The sequence below is a fragment of the Schistocerca gregaria genome, chromosome 3 (genome assembly GCF_023897955.1).
Source record: "Schistocerca gregaria isolate iqSchGreg1 chromosome 3, iqSchGreg1.2, whole genome shotgun sequence".
In the NCBI taxonomy this organism is placed as follows: Eukaryota; Metazoa; Arthropoda; class Insecta; order Orthoptera; family Acrididae; genus Schistocerca; species Schistocerca gregaria.
The window spans coordinates 716,366,952-716,387,086 of record NC_064922.1 but is presented as its reverse complement, the minus strand read 5'-3'; the positions used below and the strand labels follow the sequence as shown (position 1 = coordinate 716,387,086).

Below are 20,135 nucleotides of genomic sequence, written 5' to 3'. Positions count from 1 at the left end.
CATCCACCACTGCTGGCGGCTCACCTCCAACTGCGCAACGCTACGCGCTGTTAACGTCCAGCTGCCCAACACTACAATGGCGAGTATTACAACAATGCCAACCAGCCACTGACTGCACACAGCACAGCCAGTGATTTTCATACAGAGGTGGCGTTACCAATAAGAAAACCTAAACAGCCTACTTACAAGGTGTTACTAGCAAACTCAAGATCTGAGCCTGGCCGCTGAATAAAATCACATCCAATCGAGAGTGTAACCGACAAGTTCTTGACAAGAGTCAGCTTAATAGACCACGAAAAACTGCACGTAGATAGACTCCCGCGCACCTCCCTCACTAGAGGCAACTCTTGCCCACTGACAACACGACATCGCTCAGGCAAAGGTCGTAAGAGAGAAAACTTACACAAATCATGGTACTCTAAATACCAATTATAATCCAGCAATGTCACTGAGCTTCAGGAATCCAGTAAACCACACAGAGGTTCTTGATTAAGAAGAGCGCAGACTTGTGGAAGGTCAAGTTTATTAACAGCACGAATACGTGCGCAGTGAGCTGGGGGCCTACTTGTAAGACAGCCGACACCCCTCTCCTGGAGTGTCAGCCGTTAGGCCTAGGCCTACTCCTAGCCGGATAGTCGCGCACCAGGCGACTATGGGCGCCCCACCGAAAATACTTCTGGTAGTCGAGGAATTAATAAATGGTTGACATACATTATATCAGGTGGGATAGATTGAGACTCCCAACCCCGACCACGATGCTCATCAGCATACCTAAATGTCTCTATAGACGGTGATAATGGTGATGATGATGATGATGAGGTCTGGTTTGTGGGGCGCTGCACAACTACGCGATTATCAGCGCCCGTACAATTTCCCAACCTTTGCACAGTCCAATCTCGCCACTTTCATGAATGATAATGAAATGATGATGACAACACTAAGACCCAGTCAACTCGAGGTAGGTGAAAATACCTGAACACGCGGGGAATCTATAGACGAGACAAATTCGCTAAATTCCGAAGAGGTGGTAGTTTCCTGAGCAAACATGAGACGTGAACGGTTTTCCAGCCTCATGCCCTCCAGTATGTTCCAAACACCCTTGATCGGTGACACAATAAGAATACGCTCAGTCAAGGGCTGAGTCTATTCTTGAATTTGCCAATAACATGTATGCTCGAGCTGGTTCCGAATCTGAGGGGACAATTTACTTTCTACTATACGAGACCTCAGCTACCTCAAGGTACTCTGCTCTTGAAGAACTTTACGTGCTCTTGATGTACTTAGCAAGCCCTTGGTCAAAGGACAAAAAAAACAAAGAATGACAGTATCCGAACTTTGTAAGGCATCAGCATTCCGTTCAAAACGGATATAAGCCACAACACCTACTGAACTTGATTTCACTGACCAACAGACATCTGGACTGTGTCCTTAAATAAATCCATAATGGGGTTAGGCAATTTGACGAAATAACCTGAAACTAGGCTACAAAAACCTTGAGTATCCACATGCCCTAAACCTTATAACTGATTAACAACTGGGCTTTCTCCTTCCACACTACTTGCTTCACTATCTAAATCCAATGTACTTGCGCTAACCTGAAGATCTCTTACCCGACGAGGCAACTGTCTAACAGTTTCCTTTCGCTCTTTATTAAGCTCAAGATGACCTACATTAAGCAGACGATTAATCAATTGAAAAAGATGCCCTCGTACACTACATAACTGTCTACAGGTGGGCTGACTACCCTGCAAAAACTGCACACTACGATTCACTTCGTCCAAGCCGACAGAACAAGTGGAAGTAGCGGCACCTACCGCACCAACAATGTCCAACGAGGTGTAAAGCGGACAGTCCAACGCAGAGCATAATTTGGCCTTGAGCTGGGTGGCGCTCCCTTCCACAGAAATGCTCATTATTCTGAACTCGTATTCGACATATTCCCTCTTCAGAAAGGACAGGCCCAAGCAGCCCCTAGGTCCCACGTCCATGTATGGCTCTCTGAAACAATTTCAAACTTCTTCAGAACAAATTCAAAGTCACAAACGACAAATGATAATGAAGAGGGCAGACACTTCGCCCTCCGTTTAACATCTAAATATGTGACCACGCTCTGTGGCTACCAATGAACATAGGACGGTATAGGAAAACAAGACTTGGAAGGGCAGACCCACAATCATCATGATTTGTCATTTACAACATCAGTTTTTATTTTTAATAAAAATAAACATGTATGACTGGAATTCACCACTTAAGGTTAAAGAATAACTAAAGTGAAACTTCCTAGCAGATTAAAACTGTGTGCCCGACCGAGACTCGAACTCGGGACCTTTGCTTTTCGCGGGCAAGCGCTCTACCAACTGAGCTACCGAAGCACGACTCACGGCCGGTACTCACAGCTTTACTTCTGCCAGTACCTCCTCTCCTACCTTCCAAACTTTACAGAAGCTCTCCTGCGAACCTTGCAGAACTAGCACTCCTGAAAGAAAGGATATTGCGGAGACATGGCTTAGCCACAGCCTGGGGGATGTTTCCAGAATGAGATTTTCACTCTGCAGTGGAGTGTGCGCTGATATGAAACTTCCTGGCAGATTAAAACTGTGTGCCCGACCGAGACTCGAACTCGGGACCTTTGCCTTTTGCAAGTAAGAGTTCTACTAACTGAGCTCCGCTGCAGAGTGAAAATCGCATTCTGGAAACATCCCCCAGGCTGTGGCTAAGCCATGTCTCCGCAATATCGTTTCTTTCAGGAGTGCTAGTTCTGCAAGGTTCGCAGGAGATGTTCTGTAAAGTTTGGAGGGTAGAAGACGAGGTACTGGCAGAAGTAAAGCTGTGAGTAGCGGGCAGGAATCGTGCTTCGGTAGCTCATTTGGTAGAGCACTTGCCTGCGAAAGCAAAGGTCCCGAGTTCGAGTCTCGGTCGGGCACACAGTTTTAACCTGCCAGTAAGTTTCATATCAGCGGACACTCCACTGCAAAGTGAAAATCTCATTCTGGAATAACTAAAATCAATGGCACCATAATGGAATAAACAAAATTGATAATCTAAGAAAAATATCTATCTCAGCCCTTGAGGTTGTATCTTTATAGTTCACATTTAATAACAGTTAAATGGAGGATTTCTGTAAAACATATTCCCCAAACCATCAACAGATAATATTGGCATTAAGGTACGTATAAAAATAGCCGTAACAAAAGATATAAATGAGGGCAAGTGGAACACAAGACAAATTTTCTGCAAAAATGAAATAATATTTATATGACACCAGGTGATGTTATGTTAAAACATTAATTACTAAGATACCAGCCGATATCGCAAACATCGCGGTGTCACATCAACTGGCCTCCCGGTCGTGCAAGCACGCTACAATAACGGGAGGGCCAGAATACCATAGCCTAAACACAAATAGATTAAGCCAAAACAACTCAAGCTTCTTCTAACATTACTCGCCATAAGGCGCCTTTAGAAGCTAATGCGAAGAAGTCAGAAAACTACTCAGTCAGCTATGCATTTACAACTGCCTTTACATGTTTTAATAAAACAAGTAGTTTAAAACAACAAAAATTTACATCACCCGACAATGTGTCTCAGGGATCAAAGCTACGAGTACTTCGAACCAGACTAAGAAAAGTGAACAAATCAAAGTCCAGAAAACATACCTTAAATGTGCAGCCTTACCCATACAGATCGGGGAAAGGGCCATTAACTCAATTCGTCTTAAAGCATATACAATCCTTACCTCTATAATTGATGGTATTGAGCGTAACCTTTTAGCCACCAATAACTGCAGCAATGTCTTAAGATTGGACAATAGGATTTAAAACAGTTTAAACACTTATTAACAATGGTCTCTACAATCATAAAATTAAATTTTTAGGAAACCACTTATCTCTATAAAATAATAAATGAGATGGTTCAAATTTTTAAACTATCCCTAATTACTAATTAATCTTACAATTTTACACCACAACTTGGCCCACAAAACCACGTAAGGTTAAGTATACATACACCAATGGATTCTGAATAAAGCCTTTGGTAACTGTTGCACCAAATTAAAGCGCAACAAATCTCAGAGAGCCATGCAAGGCAGGGACCGAGTGAGCAGATAGGTAAGTAACAGCGACCGTTGCACAGGAGGAGCTGTCCAGCCTAAACACTTCAGACGATCAAATCCGCAGTTACCACAATTCAGTACTAACACCAGCAACGGCCACTATTGGAAGTCACACACTGGCACTCTCGGTGTGCAGGGCTTGTTTTTGACATCACCGAACCAACGGTAAGTCCAAAGATACTACACTACACTCGCACCACCTATCTAGATGACAGTAAATCTGAGAGATAAACGAGCCGAAGATTCCGACTCAAGCCGGCAAGGCATATGTTGGCTCCAGTATGCAAGAACAGTAGAGCGTCGATTATCCGAACGTCGGTCAACTGAACGACCGCTTAACCGAACTGTGGACTCGCTCGCACCTGTTACTCTCCCACCATACCGTCCATCATCCCCCTCACTCCCAAACCAACTTTCCCACAGTAGTCGCCGCACTGGGCCACCGCTGGCTGAACACTGCTTCTAATGGGGCCTTCACAAGGCGCTGCTGACCGGCCAAGCCGCCAGTCGCTGTGTTTCAACAGTCAGCACACTTCTGTCGGCTTGGCAATGACAGTAGAAGTAGCGGCAGTTTAGAAAGATGAAAGTATACCAACAGCTTCTGAGGCGTTCACTTGGTTAGATACTGCCTTGCGATTGTTTGAAGCCCAAGATGAAAGTGACCAATTTCAGATATCTGTAGTGAAAAAAGTACATGACTTCGCTGATCGTAAGCGTGTAGGCGTGCTTAGACAGACCAAAATAAAGGATTTTTTTAAACGTTAATTTTTTTTACTGTGTGTATTGTTCAATCAAAATGCGTATATATATATATATATATATATATATATATATATATATATATATATATATATATATGTGTGTGTGTGTGTGTGTGTGTGTGTGTGTGTGTTTGTTTAATAAACTGTGCCACATACTATATATTCCTACTGAAGTTGCCTTTGTGTGTTACTTTGTAATACTAAAATAGATGTCTGTTTTTATGAATAAATTTACTGTACAGTACTTCTTTTTGGAAAATAAACATGTACAGTTCGATTATCCGAACAAATCAGTTTTCCGAACACTCATGTCCCCCAATTACTTCGGACAATCGACGCTCTACTGTATCTATACATATAATTGTACTTGGAGTGCATAGGGGTATGAAGATGGCATTACTGAGGGGCCGAAACTGATTGTCTAGAGGAAATGACTTCTCAAAACATAAGTCTGTTGGGCAGTTTTCCTTGGTAAAAAATTCTCGACACTTTAGAATCCAACACATTTCAGGCAACATTTAGGAATCATTTTCTCAGTATAGAAGTGCTTTCTGTCAACTGGCCACGAATTGCTTGCCAAAGGTGTAGTGCAGCGTTTCTCAACCAGGGGGGTCACGATACATTGGTGTGTCGCGAATACGTTTTGGTGTGTCGGAAGATTTTTAATGTTTTCTGCTCTTCCACAGGCGAAATATCTATAACATAAATCGTTTCTTAGAGTAACCACACTCTTTAGAAACAGTCTTTCATTACACATTTAAACACGCATCATATCGAAATAAATAAATGCTTTTTGTATTCAACTCTAGAACGGATGAGCCATCATTCCATGAATAATTTTCAGCGAAAGACGCCCATTTTGTGCAGTGGACGGCATAGTTTTCTTTGACACTTTATAGGCGTTATCGCGTGCGTTGGTAAAAAATGTCGGGGGTACTCAAAGTGGATTTCTGGAAATACTGGATTATATCTCTTTCAGTTCCCTACGTAATGTATCCAACGAGAAAAATAAAATGATAGAAATGTAAAGAAAAATTATGATACGTTGCTTTGAATCATAACTGTTCGAGTGGCGGGACACATCACACTGACGACAACAGGGGTATGATAATAATAAGATGGCCTGTTGACCTCTGAATAAATTATTAAAATAAACTTCCGGCTGCGTTATTTAATTTTGAAATACTTGACAGCTGTTTTCAGGCAGCGAAGTCATTGATGGTAAGTGAAAAAGCTTGATGACGCAGGACTGTGATAATGTTAAGTTCCAATGCAACAAATGATTTGCATATTAACAGCGGAGGTAATCAGAGTTCGTTAAGAAACATAGACTGAAACTCGATTTGTGTAAATTTGAATGCACATACGATAGCGCGCTGATGGAGAGTTCACTTCCAGCCGGCTTAAGCAGATGAAATCATATAAAACGGGTTCACAATTAGTAGAGCAGGGTATTAATGATTGTGCTAAAGAATAAAACATGATGCAATTCTAAATATTACATATATTTACAAAATAAACAAAACCTTTTCCTCTGCACGTATAATCAAGAGAACGAACAGGCAGTAAACGGCAATTGTTAAGAGAAGAGTTAAAACAAGAGACTCGTACACCATTTGTTTTAGATCACCTCCGAATTTTACGGAGATAATATTACATGCACTAGTGATGTTCTATCTAAGACTTGATATGCAAACATCTTTTCAGATCACGACACACCGTTGCTTGTGGAAATTGGAGTTCCTAGATTCCCCGTGTTGTTGACTTCTGAGGGCTCCGTGCGACCACATCTCGGATACGCTCCATATTTTCATCACTTGTGCGTGGCAGCCGAGTGCTCTTCTCTTTGCATATGCAACCAATTTTCATGAGTTTTGTATGTCAGTTTGCTTGTGCAGACGTAGCTGCTTGCTAAATCAATACTGGAATGCTCATTGCATTTGAACAATGGATTGACTTCGCGAAAATTGCAACATATAAAATGATTTCCTTTGTGGCGTAGTCACCACATTGCTACAAACAATGAACAGCGCAGGCATATCAAAACTTTGAACCTTCCTTCTACCCAGTGACATGTCCAATGCTTTTTGTTTTTTATAGTTTGTACTGAACAACTGAAGTCTTTTCTTTCTTTTTGAATCATCCTGGGAATCGAAGGACGGCCGACATCAACTTCTCAGATGTTTTGTTGTTGGTAGTTAGTTGTCAAGTGTCTTTTTGTTTCGCTGATCTGTATAATTTTATAAAAGTTTTAGTAGATTCGTGTGTTTGCTGCTGCGTCGTGGACGAATTGGTAATAAGGAAAAATAAAGCCTGAGAAATCGATAGCTCGTCTACATATGAGAAGGTGGAGATGAATATACTAATATTCCTAAGAGAATACAAATATTGCGCCGTCTTCGTGGCCTGTCAACGAGAAAAACGTGAAACCAAGATCAATCAAGGTCCAGCATAGCCGCCATTATAGATGAGAACTTATAAATTTCGGATTTAGGTAAAAAGGTGAAAAGGGCAAGCCTAAACTGAAATCCTTTGTGTGGGGCACAATGTTGGCAAATGAGTTTATGGCGCCTAGAAAGTTGAAAAGGCATTTGGAACGAAACAACTAAAGCTTCTCTTTAAGACGGCAAAAGCATTTTCAACGTCTGTCTGATTCCATTCATGCATCTTCTGTCGTTATGAAAAAACGAATAAGGCTGTCAGATAAAGCCCGTACGGCACCATTTAAAATTTCTGAAATTACTGCCAAGAAACAGAAGCCCCATAACATCGGCAAAGAGCTTATTCTACAGGCATGTAAAGAAATGATTGTTAGTATGCTGGGACCGGAAGCAGTCGAACAAACTTTTAAAGTACTTCTTCCAGGTGATACAGTTCATCGGCGCATCATCGACATGCCAGCCGAATGGAAAGTAATGTTAGAGAAAACTTAAGAAACACACAGTTTCCTCTAGAGTTAGATAAAAGTCCTGATATTTCAGGAAAAGCTCCGTTGTTTACCTATGCGAGATTTGTTTGCGGATCAGAAACTATTGAGAAATACCTGTTTTGTCGAGAACTGGAAAAATAACCACTGAAGTTGATATATTGACTGTTGTTGAGTTTCTTTCAAGACAACTGGCTCAAGAGGGGGCACTCCATTGCTCTATGTAATTATGAAGCTGCTGCAACGACAGTAATTATAGGCTAATGGAGTTTCTAACGTTTGTGTGTAATAAAAATCCATCGGTAATAAGTCCTCGTGGTTTTTTACATAGAGAGGCTTTAGTAGTGTAGACCACGGCCGCCAATCTTTTGGGTGACGTCATTCAAACGGTTTTTTCGCTGATCAACTTCGTAAAAGACACCCTGTGAAACTACGAGTGTTTGAGAAACTTTGTAACGATACCGGTGCCGATCATAAAGTATTGTTATTGCACATAAAAACGCTTACCACAGTTCTAGAAATTAAATACGAACTATTTGTATTTTTTAAAACTATAATAATCAGTTTGGCTACTGAGAATGTCTTAAAATCCCCATTTGGAGTGCTGAGTTGGGGCACATTTACGATATTTTCAACATCGGCCACAGCAAAAAAATAAAGGGGGATAAATTCTTTTCCACATACGGCTACTGCATCACGTTTGTTGAATACCGCGAGGAACAAATACAAGGACACCTATCTGGGTTGCAAAAACTTATATCGAAATACTTTGCCTCGATCTCGACTACTAGCTGGGAACGTCTGATCGACGAGTAAAAGGTCTTTAAAGCTGAATTAAACGGCTCCGAAAAGAGCAACTTATGGAAATACCATAATCCTGAGATAGAAATTTAAAGAAAATCCTCATGATGTTTTTTGGATTTCAATCGAAAGTGCCTGAACGCTGAAAGGCATAATCAGTCTTAAATGATGATGATGATGATGAATCGAAAGTGAATATCCGGATATCGTCAATAAAGCAATATCTCTTTTTCTGCCTTTAGAAACGTCACACTTGTGCGATTTAGGATTCGCTAGATAGAAAAATATAGAATGTGACTACAGATCTCGCCTCCTTTATGTGGACGGCGAGGTGAGAGTGTTTCTGTTAAGCCGTCGTACACGTACGGATCTACTTTGCAAAAATCGACAAGGAGAAGTATCTCACTAGTTTGAAGTTCTATGTCTTTTTATATTTCTGATGTCGAAGAAAGTTTTTTATATTCCTACATAAGAGTCACAATTTTCTTTTATTTTTGTATGTTTCTATTCAAGAGGCTTATCAATTCGCTTGTGAAACTTGTGTGTGCTAGTCGTCCCATAATGACAAAATGTGTTTTCTATGTACTTCATGCTTTTTCTGATTTTTATGTCCCTGCATGCCTTATGTTAATGTTCATGTGTTCCTATACAAGAGTCCTAGTAATACATGTGTAACATTTTTGTCTCACAGTCATACAGTAACTTAAAAAAAAGGATTGTATGTACTTCATGAGGTAGAGTTTTTGCATCCAGAAGGAAAAATCACATCTAGTACTTACGTGTGCCCCAAATTGAAAAAGATTAAGAAACATTGGTGTAATGAACAGGTCAGCTGTCCGATGTTGGTCATCTCCCACAATGACTGTGAACTCATTGGCATCATCTTGCCTGGCGATACTAAAATTTGAGGTTGCTGTAACTCGTTCCAAAAGTTCATCAGTGTTGACCGATCTCTTAATGAGAGTGCTGCTGATCTAATTAGTATAGAAACACTACTGAACTGGTGTGCTGCAATCAAAATCCGTTTTACTGTACAGTCACATTGCGTAAATGGTGCAAACACGCCAAAGAAATGTTGAAATAATTTCAAAACTACTTGGAATCACAAGAGTTTAAGCAATTTCGCTGAATATTAGATTTCCCACAGTACGTTACTAACCGGTATTTTATTTGTTTTCCCTAATTTCCTAGTAATGTTGCATTAACGAAGATGAGGATTAGCAACTCAAACCACATTATTACGTTCACTAAGTTGTTACCTCGCCACAAAATATAAAAAATATAAATAATATCACATTTAGTGTAACTTCAAATCAAAAAAATTCCTAAACATCGCAACAGAAAAAAATATAATTATGTCGTTCACATTCAGTATAACCTACTAACAGGAAAATTTCGTAACCTATCAATAATTTAAAAAATCTCTAATCTCTCAATAATAAAAATGTGACTCACTTATAACCTTTCAATAATTGACTGTCAACTTAACCTGGTAAATTTTGGACGTCAGCAGTGCTGCGTCATGGTCCTGAAAGATCATACTGAATAAATTGAAAATTCTTACCTCAGTCTAGTCGCCGGATAACGCACATAATTAGTGAATTCTTTAAATTGAAATGAATGTCAAAAGTTACTTTTTATGAGAAAGATTATTATTAACAGTTTTTTAAAACATTTACATGGGACTTGATATAACAATACTAAATATGCGCGAGGCTGCTTTTACTATGTACTACAACGCTCAGGCTCCACCATCGCTCCACACGACCCACCCAGCCAACTTCACTCTCCAGACTGCTCGCTAGCAACTACTTACTGCTACTAACACAGTTCCTACTGCAGTCAACACTGCTCTTTGGTCTGAGATTCCCTTATAGCTTACATATCGCAGGCAACGCGTGAGCAATCCATCGAATTTACATCTCCTCGAGTGCATAATCATGGACCTCTTACATAACCCTCCACTGGGGGGCAAAAATTTGGCAGCGATGGTGAGTCAATTGGACTTGCCATGAGCAACAAATTTTTCTATAATTATTTAGTTTACTAAGGCTACAGCGCAGAGTATATACATTACTGATAAGTGCACAGCATTAAGAAAAGACAAAATATATACGCAATGGGTACAAAAAATGTTAATAAATATCATAAAGTGCACACGTACTGCATAACTCTTTAGCATTTTTACATGAATTAGACATATGAAGGGGTGAAATAAAGTGCACACGCACTGTATAAGTCTTTAGCATTTTTTACAAGAACTAGGAAAGGGATGGGAAGGATAGCATCATGGTTGTAGCACAGTGGGTTGCACGTGGATGCAGTGAAAGTCCATATCTTTCTACATAAGCACAACACCAAGTGAGACAATCTGAAGTTCTCTTCCCTGAAGTACTTATCAGTGTAGCCAAGACACTGAAATGTTGCATTAATATTGTATGTTATCATTTTGGTAGTACATTAGGTACACCAAACAATAGAACCATAATAACATCTCCGTGGTTCAAGGTGGTGGACAGCTTGATATGTCAACACCACATTCTTGTAGAATCCATACTCTCACATCAACAAAGAATTAGTGCAAAAACCAAATGTAGTGCTCCATGATCATGAGTATGGACGGATATTGCAGTAATTGCTGGTAATTAGGTCAGAAGGCGAAGGATACATTACGTCTTATGCTAGTCATCATAGAATTACACTAGTGTAACAACCGATCTAAATAATTATTGGCATTCATTGGCTATTTACACAGCATTTTAGTAGTATGTATAGTGTACTACAGAACATTATTCACAAGTCATCTAAATACAGTAATTATTGGCACTCATTGGACAGTTACTAAACATGTAGCAAGTATTGAGTATTACAAAACACTATTCATAACTCATCTGACTGCAGTAATTATTGACACACATTGGCGACTTACAAATTATTCATATAGTTTTACAAAACATTATTCAGTATTATTCAGAAGTCATCATTCAAAACAAGAGTTATTGCATGTAGCATCAAACTGCTAGTGTTTATATATGATATCATGTAAGTGACATAAGACATATTTAAAATGTAAGACATTGTAATTATTACTCAAGGTCTGCAGTACAATAATACATAGACATAATGGAATCAATACATCAGAAAATTTGCATTATATTTAGGACTAGAAATATATCTTACACTGGTAGCATTATGTACTTGTATACTGGTAGTAGTTGGGACTGGTAATTTTTTTTTTTTGCTAGCTGTGCATTGCGTTGGAATCGATACTTATTTGCTGGGGGATAAAAATATTTGCTTTTGACTTTTTGCTGGGAATAAGTATTAATAACGTTATTCGTCATGAGTCAGCTGTAGCAATGTTATGAAACAAGTACAGTATATGTGATCACATTCATAAATGATAGAAATAATTGGGTAAAAAAATGCAAGTACTAGAACAGGTTTAATAACTAATTGCTTATAGCACGTTCATTTCATGAATAGCTTCTCCTGGAAATATTACAAAATGGGTTATTGACCTGAAAGAAAAAATGTATATTACACTGAAAAGTAGAAAACTTCGAATTAACAGGTAATGAAACGTGTACTCAATATGTATGTACTCTAGCTGTCTTTCCCAAAACATTCAGTCATTATCCTATGCAACTTAAGACATACTGTCAAAAAGAACTGCAACAAATACTTCAATTACTACATAGTATTTCCTAACTAATACAAAATATATAAACCTCATCATTATCACCATCTGCAAAGAAAAACTTCATTATTCATATTACCATATTCTTCATATAACTATTCATCATCAATTATTATCATCTGCAAAAAAATAGACACTTCATTATGCATATTCATATTACCATTTACTTCATACAACTATTCATTATTATTCATTACCTCATATAGTATAGAGTTTCTTACTTCTAGCATATTTCATCACTAAAATTAACATGTGTAGTTCAGCCTGCAATAATCGCCACGTATTCTGAAAGAAAAATAACTAGTTAAGACTGCTATTATACAGTATGTACAGTATATTCATGTTAATGCTTGTTAATTCTCATCCATTTACTCTTCATGACAAGGTACTGCATTTTCTTTCTTTCATTCTGATGGTAAAATTTCCATTTCGTAGTAGTAATGTCTTGCATTTAAATCATATACCCATTAAATAAAAACTTGTTTCTAGTGATATAACTAAGCATACAGCATAGCATGACAGAAAACGTATTAGGTCAAAATCATAGACAATTTTCAAGTGCAAAAAATGTATACACAGTATCATAATGTAGTACCAAAAAAATCAAGAATAATCAAAATATTGTGGCATCATAAGGCAAAAATGCCAAAGTCAACAGGTGTTTGTTACATTTTAAAGATTTCGTAGTGCATACAGAGAAAAATTCTACTTTCGATAGGAAAACAAACATACATACACAAAAAAATGGCAAATGTGCACGGTCTGATGCCTAACTACAAGAAAAGCGATCTGCTAACCTTACCTTGCTGAACACTTGCCAAGAAAAGAAAAAAATATACGATCATTATCTGTAAGTAGTCATGTAAATATAATTGCGTAAGTTGTCATATATATATATATATATATATATATATATATATATATATATATATATATCAGTAAATGGCATTACAGTGTGATAAATCATAAAGTGTGTTCATTCAATAAAGGGTTTAATATTGGAGACATGGTGATTGCCCTTGCTTTTTCTGGTTCTCAATGTTTCGACGTGCACTACATTAGGGTGAGGAATGCTTCGTATTCTATATGGACCTGCGTATAGAAGCTCAAATTTACTCCATCTACTCTTTCCTCTGTTGGATAAATAATGCGTGTGTACTAATATCTTCTGTCCAATGTGAAACTCACGGCATGTACAAACCTGTTTCTGCTGGCGTCTCCGGCGATCTGCGCCACGTTTGATGTTGTTGACACAATGTCAATTATTTCATGGTGACGTAGTCGACGAGATGTAGGAAAGGATACTAATTCTTGAATTTTGTTAGGTGGTTCAACATTTTTTAATATAACAGTCGGAGATAGCATAGTAGATTCATTTGGTATGGAGTTAATTACGTTCTGGAATGAGAGTATGTGTGTATCCCAATCAATACGGCTTTTATGGCAGTATGTTCTACATAGTTTACCAATTTCTTTCATTAGTCGTTCAGAAGGGTTCGAAGAAGCGTGATAGTTGGATATATAGATCAGAGATATGTTTCTAGCTCGTAACATACGTGTCCATATTGCAGATCGAAATTGTGGTCCATTGTCGGAAATTACTTTCAATACATGCCCTACATGAAATAAAAAATGTTTTACAAATGCATTCGAAACAGATTTCGCAGTGACTTTGCGTAACGGAGTGAAGGTAACAAATTTCGAAGTGAGTTCAACAGCGACAAAGATGTAGCAAAAACCTCTATTAGTTCTGGGAATCGGTCCAAAAATGTCTACAGCGGCCATGTGTCTCAATTTAACGGGTACAATGGGATGTAACGGAGGAAAATGTGAATTCGTGTCTGATTTAGCTTTCTGGCAGATTTTACATGACGCTAAAACTCGTCGAATACGTTCCTCCATGTTCGCAAAATAACAGTTCTGTCTCAGTATAAGAAAACATTTTCTGGCTCCATAACGTGCGTAACTCAAATGAGTATACCAAATTAATTTGTTAACAAGTTCGTCAGGAATGCATAATAACCAGTTGTTGCCGCCAGGGTGAGAGCGGCGGAACAGAATGTTATTGCGTACAGTGTAATGGTTTCCAATGGTACCGTTATTCTTATCTTGCCAAAGACGTTTAATTTCTTTCCACACGTTGTCTTTGCTCTGCTCTTGTGCTATGTCTCGTAATGACGATGAAATGAAATTTTCAAATGCGACTTGTTGAATATACATGACGGTAGAATTTTCTTGGCAGAAGTTGGTTGCGATGCCTTGCTGATTGTTGCTGAGAGAACGGGATAGTGCGCCTGGTACAATATTTTGTGTACCGGGAATGTGAACTATTGTAAAATTAAATTCCTGTAAATAAAGTTTCTCTCTGCTTAATCTGTCGTGTGTAAATTTTGCGGAAAGTAAAAACTGTATAGCTCTATGATCTGTGTAAACGGTGGTATGTCTTCCATAAAGAAAATGCCTAAATCTCGTAAATGCCCATACAACACATGATGTTTCAAGTTCTGTGTCAGAATAATTGCGTTCAGCAGGCGAGAGAATGCAACTTGCAAAGGCGATGTTTTTAATTACTGTAGTAACGTCTTCTTCAATTTTCTGAAAAATGTGTACGCCTAAAGCTGTGTTAGAACTGTCGGTGGCAATGGAAAAATTCCTTGTAAGATCTGGGTGTGATAAAAGAGGTGCATTCAATAAGGTATGTTTCAGGTTAACGAACTCAGAATGTGCTTGGCTATCCCAGGACCAAACAGCGTTTTTACCTGTCAATTGGTATAATCTAGGGGTGTCTAAAGCAGAGTAATGAATTTACGGAAAAGGTCAATCCCAAAAAGCTGCGTAGTTGTTTCTTCGTCGATGGAACAGTAATGTCACGTAAAGCCTGAAGTTTTTCCGGGTCAGGCGCAATGCCTTCTGCTGAAATTACATGTCCAAGGAATTTTATAGAAGTTTGGCCAAAGTGCGGTTTGCTAAGATTAACTGTAAGTCCTTGTGCACGAAAAGTTTGCAACAGTTGTTCAAGAATCAGATTGTTTTCAGACCAGTTAGCTTCTGCGATAAAGATGTCGTATACATATGTTGTGATTCTGTCTTTTAATTCTGTCGAAAGTATAGTATTCAAACTGCGAATAAACGCTGCTGAAGAAATTGTTAAACCGAACGGTAATTTACAAAACTGATAACAGTCACCAAAACAGAGAAATGCTGTGTACTTTCTGCAGTTCGGATGGAGCTGAATTTGCCAAAATCCTGATTTCAAATCTAATGTGGAATAAACAGCATTACCATGAAATTTCTGTAGAAGTTCTTCTAGTGTCTGTGAGCGATCTGTTACATTAATAATAATGTCGTTGACATGACGCGAATCAAGTACAAGCCGAAGTGAACCTTTTAACTGTAAGTCCTTGTGCACGAAAAGTTTGCAACAGTTGTTCAAGAATCAGATTGTTTTCAGACCAGTTAGCTTCTGCGATAAAGATGTCGTATACATATGTTGTGATTCTGTCTTTTAATTCTGTCGAAAGTATAGTATTCAAACTGCGAATAAACGCTGCTGAAGAAATTGTTAAACCGAACGGTAATTTACAAAACTGATAACAGTCACCAAAACAGAGAAATGCTGTGTACTTTCTGCAGTTCGGATGGAGCTGAATTTGCCAAAATCCTGATTTCAAATCTAATGTGGAATAAACAGCATTACCATGAAATTTCTGTAGAAGTTCTTCTAGTGTCTGTGAGCGATCTGTTACATTAATAATAATGTCGTTGACATGACGCGAATCAAGTACAAGCCGAAGTGAACCATCCTTTTTCTTAACAATGTAGAACGGGTTTATGTATGGACTAACTGCCGGTTCAATAATTCCTTGGTCAAGCATAGCTTGCAGTTCTTTCTTAACTTGTTCTGTGTGAATATATGGAATGGGATAATGTTTGGCTCTAAAAGTGTCATGCTGTTTAACTTGAAATTCATACATAAAACCGGACATAGTACCAGTGATGCTGTCAAAAACTGGAACTTGCTGATAAGAATTTTGCGCAGTTGCGTACGTTCGTCATCTGTATTTGCGCTGCTCTGTTTAACTTTATCAGAAATCATTTTCATAACGTCATCGTCGCCTTCGTCTGGTGTATTGTAGTTGTGAACATACGTATCGGTGAACAATGTGGAATTACAGTCTACGTTACGTGATGCAGAAATGACCTCTGTCCGATTAATTTTTCTTCTGCAGATAAAGAGTGCTGAAATTCTAATGCCAGTTGAACATTTTCATCCTTTAACATTAAATAGGAATTTTGAAAGTCAATAACTGTGTCGTGCTGTACCAAAAAATTCTTACCTAAAATAACGTCTGTTGTCAATAAGAGAACAATCCAAAAATTTGAATGGAACGTATGACCTGCAATACAGAACGATAAGTGTGTCTGTAATTTTACATCTACTCCTTTACCAGATACTGGTCCTTTTACTTTAGTTTTCCCTAATGGTAACGTAGGATAAATATGCTCTTTGTTACATTCGTTAAAGGTTTCTTCATTTATAACTGACATAGGTGGTCCAGAATCGATTACTGCTGAAAATGTGGATGATCCATTCTATACTTCAATGACAGGGTGGGAAATGGTTTTTTGAATAACTGGTTTTTCATGCAGAAGAGTGTCTCGGATGTCGTCAAAAGTAATAACATTTTCGTGAACGAGAGTCTGTGTGTCAATAGTATTGCTTACGTTGCTGGAAGATTCAATCTGTACTGTATCTGGTCAAATTCTTTCTGACTTGCTGTTATTTGCGGGAATATGCTGTGGCATCTCGACTATTTGTACTGTTCTGTTATTTCTTCCTGACGTATTAGGTTCGGGATAATATCTCCTGTCTGGTTCATCCATGATAATCTGTTGTTGCGGATGACTCTGCTGTTGGTAAGACCGACTGTTACGCTGAAAACTGTGCGCATTACTCTTACGTCTGTTATGATAATCATTGCTATACGGCGCGTTGCGATTGGAGTTTAAATGATGTGTTTTCTGTACGTAATGATTTCCTTGTTGTGGTCCGCTACTATTTGGTGGAGCCGACGCTATACGTGTAGGCGGCGAAATATTAAAGCTTGGTTGACCTTGCACATTACATTGTTGGTTAGGTATTTAACCGGCTGGTTTTGTTGTTGTGGGGAAAAACCTCTACTGTTACCAAAATGTGTGCGCTGTTGCTGATAATTTTGACGATACTGATAATTAAAATTTTGTCTGGTATTAAAGTTCTGGTAGTTCTTGTCATTTCGGTAGTCTAAAGAAAACTGTCACTTACAGGTAAAACTTGTCATATCAGGCGTTCTTTACTCATTCTTAATCCTAGATAGATCGGTAGTTGAAGAGCGGTTTTGATAGATATAAAGGATAGAAAAAGAGTAGGGACCCGCGCAGAAAACTAAAGAAGAAATAGTACTCCTACAGCTCGGGGCCCTGTGCACGCTACGGCACATATTCATCGAAGTGAAATGAATTCCCTGAGGTCAATTACGCGCTGCCAATAATTTTTATTTTCGCATTACAGGCCAAGCTAGTGGGAATGCGAAAATAAATAGTTGTATCCAGTCCAAAGCGTGAATCTGTGTTCTCTCATTATTAAGTACCTTAAATTTTCTAACAGATAAAAAGTGCTTATAATCAAAATTATCGTCTCTGTATGACAGAGCAGGTTCAGGATTGTATAATAATCAGTTTGCCTGTGACGGTTCGGAATCTAAGTCACGTACACTCTGTAAATTACCAAAGCTATACTGGCCGTGTAAGTGTGACAAATTTTCAGAATGTGGCATACGCGGTGACGTGTTAGAGGCTGAAAAATTCTTTATTTCTGTCACTTCTTGCTGTAAAGATGACAATTTTCTACGCAATGTATTGTTGGACGAACCTATCTCACTGACTGTCTGCTGTAAATTTTGGAAATCGGGTGTTTGGTTGAACGAAATTGGTGACGTATCGTCTGATTTGGTGTGTTATTTTCGATAACGTCAATACGACTGGCCAATTCATCAATTTTTCAGTCAGTGCTTTAACCTTATCGTCATTTTTAGTGTCACGAGCATCAATTCGTTTTTGGATTTTACGTGTGGTTTTGTTCAATTTCTAAACGTCTGCTTTGATGGCATCGGGATCCTGTATTAATTCTAATTGTTCAAGTCGGTCGGTCACTGTCTGAAAGTCTACTGTGTGTGTCTGTTTTTGTTTTAAGATCAGAGATTTCATCATGCAATTCGGTGTTCAACCGTTTGATAGTATTGATTTCGTCTGATACTGCAGCATTGTTGTTGTCTACGTACGATTTTGCTTTCGCAAACAATTTACGCTTATCTTTCTGTCTCTATGCAGTAATTGTTTCCATGACTTATTTCTTTACTTTGTTCTGTTCCTGTATAAATTTACAGTAACGCGTTTCACTGTTTTGTAGGGGGGTGATTAAAACGTTCGTCAATTAGGCTGTTTTGTTGTTCAAATTTCTTGTCGACTTTCGCATCCAGCGTGTGTGAAAGTTCTGCTGACATTAATTTAAACTCGTCGCGTAACTGTGTTGCGTTTTCAGAACATTGTTTAGCGACTGCACTAATTTCATCTTTAAGTAATTTCGATGTGGCTGCATGAATATTGCGTATCTCTTCACTATTATTCCTGGCACAGGCCTTAATTTCCTCACGAAATTGTTTTTAGTTTCACTATATTGCTCCGCAACGGCTGTAATCTGTTCAGTAAGCTGTTCAATAGAGGTGTCAGGTTTTTCATTAATTTGTTTGAACGACCTGTCGTGTTTTTCATTAAGTTCTTTGAAATTATTGTCTTGTTTTTCATTCGATTTTCATTAAGTTGTTGTTTGAGATTTTCATTAAGTGGTTTGAGATTTTCATTGTTTTCATTAATTTGTTGTTTGAGATTTTCATTAAGTTGTAGCAATAATGCCATAACTCGATCCATGCCAAAATTAGCTGCTGTATTCTCTGTGCTGTGTGATGGTGTATGTGCATGTGTCACGTTTGTGTACCGGTAACCATTTGATCATTGTCTAATTCACAAAAAGGTTTGCCAATCGGATGTGCACTGTTGGTCACTACATCGGAATCAAATAAACTTCACGTGTTTTGTGTATATTGTTCACCTTCCTTAGAAACAATTATCTGTTCGCTACGTATATTTTGCAAATCAGTCGTGTCAAACGGGAAAGCGTTCATTGTATCGGAACGTGCCGCGTCATCAATTGTTACGTTCACGGTGGACAGAATTGAATTTCTTTGCTCATCACTAGGATTAAAATCATTACTAGTGATCGGCACGCACTGATTATCTGAAATTAGAGGATTATCAATATTACACTGAGTGTCGCTAGTATTATCGGTCAAATTATTCGAGTCGGCTTTTTCACTCATTGCATATCGCGATAAACTGTTAGCAGTTTTTCACGACATTTTCACAAATCAAAGCTAAGCACAAAATGAAACAAAGACAGAGGAAAATGGAACAAATATAATAACAATAAAGAGCAATAAATTGCCGATGATCTGTGAAAGAAAGAGTGACAATTTAGTAAATGCGTTTCGCCAGATGTTAAATACATTTAATATTAGATAGATAAAAGCAGATATATATCTGACTGCTACTCAGAAATTCACAAAGAAAATACGATCCTGGCTAGTTGTCGACAAGTGTAACCTCCCCACAAAATATAAAAAATATAAAGAATATTCACATTTAGTGTAACCTCAAAGCAAAAAAATTCCTAAACATCTCAACAGAAAAAAATATAATTATGTCGTTAACATTCAGTATAACCTACCAACAGGAAAATTG

The 20,135-nt window shown here is 38.3% G+C and overlaps 1 non-coding gene across 1 annotated transcript; it reads right to left on the bottom strand.

The window, feature by feature from the left end:
* Positions 1–2,298: 2,298 nt before the first annotated feature.
* On the bottom strand, positions 2,299–2,373 carry Trnar-gcg (transfer RNA arginine (anticodon GCG)). Its single transcript has one exon. It is a non-coding gene; the product is annotated as a tRNA-Arg (tRNA).
* Between the last annotated feature and the right edge of the window lie 17,762 nt (positions 2,374–20,135).